Here is a 7,188-nt window from a genome sequence, read left to right on the forward strand (position 1 = left end):
TATGCTGAATACACATCTGCTTTTTTCAAGAGAGGCAAGATAAAAAGCAATTTCTCAGAGAATAGAAACATCCAGAGAGGAAGTATTAAAATTGAGTTTGGATATTATGATAAGAAATATGATTTTCTAGGTTATACACTGAAGGTAAATTATTGTGTGTGTGTGTGTAAAGATCCTTGTGAGTAGGTTTATGAGAAAGTTTTTTTATATCAATATAACTTAGTCTCTCAGGTTATGTTCTTCTGAAATGAAGGCAGGTATCTGAGGGGACATGTTTGTACTGATATACAAAGGGAAGAGCTGGCTGCAGAGGCTGCAATTTTCCAGGATCCTCTGGTCTGGGTGTCTGAAGGAGGAGAACTTTAAGAGGATGGGCATGTCTGATAGTCATTAATAGATTCAAAAGTCACAGAGGTAGACCCTAGTCTTTACCACTTTGGTAATTCTCTAAGAATCTTTGAGGTGGGGTGGTAGGTTGTCTTCCATAGCAGCTAACCATAAGGGCCACCATTCTGTCATCACATGTGTTTAGTGAGAATGTCTTCCTCTAAGTTGTCTTTTATCTCCTAAACTTTGGAAAGTGGCATCTTGAAAAAATGTTAAGACAGTTGATGCAAAGTGTCCTAACCACAAAAGTGATAACTGTGAGGTTATGATTATGTCAATCACCCCAATTTAATCATCACACAATGTATACACACAGTTGTGTAGCAATTCATGATACATTTTGAGAGATGCATCACTAGATGGCTTCATTGGTCTTTGAACAACCAATGGAAGTAGAGATACTTCCACAAACCTAGCGGCTATATGTCCATTATGCAACATGGCCTCTGAAGCAATCAAAAGACACAATCAACACAAGATGCATGAGGATACTTCCAAAGCAAGAGGACACTCTGTTTTACACTTTTTTATAATTAGAAGGTTACTGAAGCCTTTAAAATAATGAAAAAGAATAATGTATAGTAAATGCATAAACCAGTTACAGCCATTTACTATCATTATCAAGTGTTGTGTACTGTATTTAATCATATTTGCTATAGTTTTATACAACTGGCAGCACAATAAGTTTATCCTGCAGGACCACCTTCTATTTTCTAGGTTACAACTTTTATTAAGGTGTTGGAAGAAGCAGCGTTCTATACCCTAGATACGGAGGTTCTTAGTAGTAATCTTTTTATTTGCCTTTATTTTATTTTATTGGTGCTGGGGATCATTCCTAGGACTTGTATCCGTGCCAGGCAAATGCTGTACTCCAGCCTTGTTTGCTTTTTTAATTGTAGAGTCCTCTCCTTTACAGAATAAACAAGTCTTTGAAAAGAGGTGATATTCAGTGTTGAGATACAGAGTGATTCTGCACCAGCCACCACTGCTCTCTCAAAAACTCCCAAAGCTGTTGCTAGGCTTATTGTCCCAGTCAGTATCATTTTTTACCATGACACTTCCTTCCCTCTGTGTCCTTCTCAGGACACTACCACCCATCATGCCATCCCTAAGATAAAATATAATGCTCAATCTGTCAGTTGTACTGGGTTAATTTTGAATGACATTCAAACATTTCACCATTGAATTCATGGGCCCTAAGTAAAATCTGGTAATTTGAATATCCTTAAATATTCAGCAAAAAATGAAGAAGGTTATCATTTCCTGCTGTAGATGGTGTTATTTAGATGCTGTTCAAAATAAATGAGCATTGTTTCTAACGAAGAATAACTCTTAAATAATTTACCAATTTTTTCAGTTTTTGTTATCCTTTAAAAAAAGACATTAAAATATTAGCCTCTTATATAGGATGCTCCCACTGAGTAATCTGGCCACATTTTGCATAAACTTTTATGTCATCAGTTGACCCTCCTGTGGCCTGAAGAGATTGAGTTTGCTATAAGTGTTTTTGTGCAGTTCTTCAGTTTTATAACAAATGCCTAACCTGATCATTTTTCCCCTCCTCTAAAATGGCTAAAGTCACTATTTTCCTTTCAGTTCCAAGCTACAACTTTGATTTACCATCAGTACAAAATATGGATAAGCTGAAATAGATAGAGAACTAGTGCTCCACACCAAGGGACTGAGAAGAAAACACATATACACATGTAGTGTTTGTTATCAGCTTCATCTGAGCAGAGCAGAATGGAACATTAACTTCAACCTCCTCACCTCACCGAGCCTGGGCTAAAGCTTTCAAGCGCAGTGTGATTTTGAACTCCATTAGTCTCCCATACTCAGGCTGTGAGAAGATTCATTCTCATGCAAGGTCTGCAACTGGTTGCTAATAAAATCCTACCCTGACAAATAAATGGACTGTAATATAACCTGCTTCAGGGCAGTGAAATCTCAGCCACTCAAATATGATCTGTAGCAAAGCAATATGCAGCTTTCTGCTGTTCCCCCAGCAACTCCTGCAGAATGCTTCTCTATCCCTTTGCTTGTCCAAATTTCTCCATTAATGAACTTAAAAACATAAATCACCCATCACAGAATCACAACATCCTTTTGTTATGGTGTATAAAAGACAATTTCAAGCAAGATAGCTATTGAGTTTAATACAAAGCCCCTGTTAGAGCAGTGCAAATAAAATTTTAGGATTTTTTATATTAAACAACATAATGGAAATTGAATCAGATAAAGCAAAGAATTTTCCTTAATAAGCTGAAACACAACATGTTCTGTGTCTTTTATGTTTATTTGTGAATTTTAATAAACTAATACCCCCAATGAATCAAACGGTAGCATCGACTTATCCAAAGTTTGTCATTACAATTTACCGAATTATGAAATGCATAGTAAGGAAGTGGGAAAACGATATAAAAAAGATATAAGGCAGAGGGGAAAGGAAAGGAGATTGGGAGGGTTCTTCCTATAGCATATTCTTCCTTACTTTTCTCTCAGGGATTCTGTGAGGCTCAAATGAGATAATGTTTGTGAAATTGCATTATACATTATGGAACAATAGACAGATGCATGACATTATTTTTACCAAATAGAATACATTCATTTCTTAATAGAAATGATCATTCACTAAATTCCATAACTGCTATAAATCTAATAGCATAAATGCTGTTAGAAATAAAATGCTATTGTATTACAAAGGGGAAAGAATTCTAATGCATAATTAATGTTTAGAGATTTACATTGTCCTCAGAGTTATAAATTATAATGTTCCTTTATCCATGGTAAACCTGCCTAAATAGCTCAACTGGTACTCACTGAGGGGAAGTTTTTTTCTTGCTCATTTCATGTTAAAGCATGCCTAGGTGCCATCTTACCATAATTTCACTGTTTGTCAGAGTTCCAAACATGAATTCAGCTTAGAGTTATGCAACCTCCGTGTGAGGCTTAGATGAAGTGGCTACAGTCAATGGAAATGTTATCAACAAAGCAGCACTTCATAAGAATGGACACATACAGAAGAGGACAGGGGATAACAGAATCATAAAAAGAGAGGATGAGCAGAAGCAGAATGGTCACTAGTGGTAGGCTTCCTATGGAAGTATAGCCCTGAAGGAGGAAAAAGTGTTGAGTTGGTGAAATATAGGAATGAGGGCATGTAGCACCATACAACAATACAACATGCACAGGATAATTTACATGAGATCTATGCAAGATCATCTGTTTCCTCTGTATCCCTGCTGGACAAGAAATTAGCCCTAAAGGAGATTGGTAAGAAAATAAGTTGTAGAGATTATTTAAAGCCTTCAAGAACTTAGAACCTTTCAAGGTGAAACAACAAGTTTTATTTCAGCTTAATTGAAAATACTGGATGTGATCTTGCATAGATCACTTATGATCTCCAAATCTTGGTGTGTTCAGCTATAATATGATGATGACAGTAATCACTGGATCACGTTATCTTTATGAGCTATTCTATGATTAGTAGATATTATCATTTATCAGATGTGAGGGTTAGTTTTATGTGTCTAGTTGATGGGCCCAAGAGGAATCCAACACAACATCATTTCTGGGCATGTCTGTGAGGATATTTCTGGAAGTCAGTACAGCCAGGTGTTCCATAAAGAAGTTTAATTCAATAAAGATCTGTATATATCATGGTAGTCCCACAAAATGTTGTCACCTAGTGACATCATAGCTGTTTTAGTTTGTGTCAGTGCACTATGGCTTTGTACAACAATGAAATTGCCAAATAACATACTTCTCAGAAGGGACCCCATTGTTAAGCAACGAATACCCAATAGTATATAAACCAGACTAAGCAAAGCAACTCATGGGTTTGCCATTATCCTATCCATTGTTGAGTATTTAAATAGAAAAAAGGCTGTGGAAGGTTAATGAGCTCTCTGCCAACTGAGTTAAAACGTGGATCTTTTCGTGTCTTCAGCACCCTTCGTTCTTATGCCTTCAAACTATACCACTGGCTTTCCTGGGTCCCCAGCTCTCAGACAGCAGACCAAGGGACTTTTCTGTCTCCATATCAGGTGAACCAATTCCTTATAATAAATTTATTCTGTGCATCTATCTAGCCATCCATCACACTTCTTCTGTTTCTCTGGACAACCTGACCATTAGAGAAAACATTCAATAAGAAGTGAAATCGTGTGCTCACTTCAGCAGCACATATACTAAAATTGGAAGGATACAGAGAAGATTAGCATGGCCCCTGCGCAAGGATGACATGAAAATTCTTGAAGCATTCCATATCAAAAAAAAAAAAGAAGTGAAATAGAGTTTGAAAAAGATAAAAATCATGTTGTAGAAAATAAAGTTGCCTCTCTTTTAAGTTCATTATAATTGAATCATGTGTGAGTCATAAGTCACAGTAGTTATTTTACTTGGAGGGTTTTTAAGGATAAAAACATTCTATGAGAAAGAAACCAAACTTAGTCATTTCAGAAATATCCTCAAATCTAGGATACTTATTGCTTGTGTGTTTTTGTATATATTATTTAACTTATTTGGACCTAATAAAATTATTATGCTAAGGAATACTGTCTTGGTAGAGATGAAAGGGAAAAAAAACAGGTAAGGGATGTAAACAAGCCATATTCATTGAAGGGACAAGATATATTTAACTTTCCTCCCTTCTCTTTCACTTAAAAAATGTCATAGGAGAAAATGTCACATCGTGAACTTCATTTGTGTCAAAAAAGAACAAAGCTGGAGACAATGAAGCAGGGTAAAACACTGGTTGAAATAAAATATTATATATTCACACAGAGATACACACAAACACATACATATGTATATGAATGCATTCTTTTAAAATAAATGTTGATAAATAAAGGAAAGAATAATTAGCAGAAGGAAAACTCTGCCAGAATGCAGATATTGACCAGATATTCCTTAGAGGAACTGTCTGGTCCACGATCACATCAATGTGAACCTTTATAACCTGATGTCCAGGGGATATTAAATATAGATATGAATATCTCTTTAAGTTCGTAGCCCTCATCAGGGAAAACTGTTTAGCTTCCTTCAAGCAGAAAATAAAAAATCTATTTTTGAATCTTAATTAGTCAGAAAATTTGAGGTCACTTAATGTTGGAGAAAGTTTGCAAAACATTCTTCTTAGGAATTCTACATTCAACATAGGTTTTTGTGATGGACGAGGAAATAATATATGGAAGTTCTTTTTTTATTTTTTATAGTTATGGACAGAATGTCTTTATTTTATTTGTTTATTTTTATGTGGTGCTGAGGATAGAACCCAGTGCAAGGCAAGTGCTCTGCCATTGTGCCACTGAGCTATAGCCCCAGCCCAGGAAGTTCTCTTTATAAGAGTTTTTTTTTTGTTGTTGTTGTTTTGTTTTTTTTTAACACACCTATCAATGTCAATATCTGGCAATACTGTCTCAGAAAAAAATCCATAATGTATGAAAAGAAACCCACAATGATCTACATGTGGCATTACTCCTCAAATTGATCAGATTATAATCTGAAATACTTCATAAAATTGTTTTTGGTATCAATTCTTTATAATTTAGGGTTACTAATTTTTACAAAAAAAAGAAACAACAATAAAAGGAACTCTTAAATATTACCATCAAACAGGTGCTGAAGGGTCCTACACAAACTTTAAATGAAGTACTGGTGGCTCTGGGGATTGCTGCTGTCAGCTCCTGGTTTTTTATAATCAGTCTTATGAATAGCTAGGCTTTTATTTGTTTATTAGTCTTCTTCATTCACAGTTCTTTTGACCACAATCCATAGTCAAGTGATTATGTCCATCGGAGTCTGAATTCATTTTCTTTTTTTTTAGTTGTTGATGGACCTTTATTTTATTCATTTATTTATATGTGGTGCTGAGAATCGAACCCAATGCCTCACACATGCAAGGCGAGTGTTCTACCACTGAGCCGCAACCCCAGCTCTGACTATGAATTCTTTAAGAAACTCTCTTTACTTGCTTGGCAATGAATTCTCCCTTTGGGCTTAGTGAATGAGTTTATCAAGCAAATATAAGAAATAATTAACATATGAATCTTGGATTAAGAAGTTTATTTCCCCAATACCTAAATAAACTATGAACTAGCTGTGTAGAGTGCATACATGTATATAAGAGGAAATCAGGGAATGATCAAATGTGAAATTAAAAGTCAAGATACACCCTTGATTACAAAGGACTATATATCATTTAAATGTGATTAGTAGATTTTGAAGGATATGAAACACTGAATCATACACCAGATTTTGCTTTGAGATTTTACACACACACACACACACACACACACACACACACACACACACACACACACAAATAGCATACATAACTGAGGCATTATCTCTTGTTAACCTTAACACTCAGTATAAAATACATCATACGTTTACTCATGTTCTCATTTGACAGCATTCCTACGGATGTCTAAGCTATTTGGGGGTCAAATGCAAGAAAATAAAAAGGTTTACAGCAGTGATTTGTGGTTCACCAACAAGCATCTTTTAATGTTGCTCTTCATTGGCCTTTCCACCTGAAAAGATTTGCTACTAATCTGCATTTTTTAAGAAAGTCATTTATTTTCCTATTTATTTAAATGTAAAACACATTTTCTGAGCAGACTTTGTGCCATTATGTAAATATAACTTTTCTTCTCACAGTAAGTGGAAATCATTTTTCCTAACTTTTTTTTTGACTCTAGCTAGCCAAGGCAGGCTTTCTATTGCTAAGTATATGGTGTTCTGTTGGCTGTTTTGGAAAGCAGACATCACTTGTATATTCCCAATTGCCCCTTTAGT

At 35.3% G+C, this 7,188-nt stretch overlaps 1 non-coding gene across 1 annotated transcript; it reads left to right on the plus strand.

Moving 5' to 3' along the window:
• Positions 1-4,553: 4,553 nt before the first annotated feature.
• LOC113182169 (U6 spliceosomal RNA) lies at positions 4,554-4,660 on the plus strand. Its single transcript, XR_003300684.1, has one exon. It is a non-coding gene; the product is annotated as a U6 spliceosomal RNA (small nuclear RNA).
• The last annotated feature ends 2,528 nt before the right edge of the window (positions 4,661-7,188 follow it).

This window comes from Urocitellus parryii, chromosome 4 (genome assembly GCF_045843805.1).
Source record: "Urocitellus parryii isolate mUroPar1 chromosome 4, mUroPar1.hap1, whole genome shotgun sequence".
NCBI lineage: Eukaryota > Metazoa > Chordata > Mammalia > Rodentia > Sciuridae > Urocitellus > Urocitellus parryii.